The following is a 1,012-nucleotide window of genomic DNA, read 5'->3' as shown; positions in this document are numbered from 1 at the left end:
AAGTGCTGGATACCCCAGTGCTGACTGTCACTGCAGTCATCTTTGAAGGACTCCCTTTGTGAAGCTGTGAACTGAAGCCAGAGCCTCATCCACCCTTCAAAGCATGTTTTCTAGAAAAAGTTTGCAAGCTTCATTGTCAGAACTCTTATAATGACACCTCTGATGGCCATTCCAGAAAGAGTCCCAGAATTGCTCTGGAGGGTGGACTTGGACCTAGGCACTGGCATCAATGCATAGCTTCCCAAAGGGAGTGCTTCGAAGATGAGAATAGTGTTAGTCAGTAATGATGTACATAGCACTTCTTCTAGGACGAGTTCTTGAATTAAATTGTCAACCTCATAGGTAGTGAGAAAGATGAGGATGGTGAATTGCTGAGACACACCATCTTAGGGCAATGATTTCTTTAAAATGTGAACTGCTGCTTCTTTAAAATGAAGGATAATTTTTGTGTTTAAGACCTTCATAAAAAGAACTTGTAATTTAACTTTGGAAATGCTCCATTCTTATCAGGACATTCCTCAGAATAATAAACTCCAATCTGACTTTATTCTTAGAAACAAAATATATCTTGGTTATTTGCTCACTCTCTTTTCTACCATTTAGGAGCATTGATGATGTTCAACATTTTCTATGTAAATGATCTGATACCTACCCCACTCTATTCCTTTGTAAAATTGCTTTCAAAATCTATTTTTCATTGACTTACAGCATGTGATCAAATCCTTGATTTTAGTTTTAGTTACAAAGAGTAAAATATAAAATTTTATGGATTTTGATCAAATGAATGAGAGCTTCAGATTTGTAGAAAGATTATTTCGATATTTAAATACCATTTCTTGTACAATGACAATCATAAGCAAGACAGAAAAATTAACCTAAACAAGTAAAGGAGATTGTTCTCAGCTAGCTGCCAAGCTAAGGGGAAAGTTCCATAATCACTAAACTATGTCATTATGGTAGACTGGGAAAGAATATTTTTCTGGGGTCTTATTGGAAGAAATAAAATATAATA

This window comes from Otolemur garnettii, unplaced genomic scaffold, assembly GCF_000181295.1.
Source record: "Otolemur garnettii isolate 467f Iridium unplaced genomic scaffold, OtoGar3 scaffold00048, whole genome shotgun sequence".
Lineage (NCBI taxonomy): Eukaryota > Metazoa > Chordata > Mammalia > Primates > Galagidae > Otolemur > Otolemur garnettii.
This window is presented reverse-complemented; position numbering follows the sequence as displayed.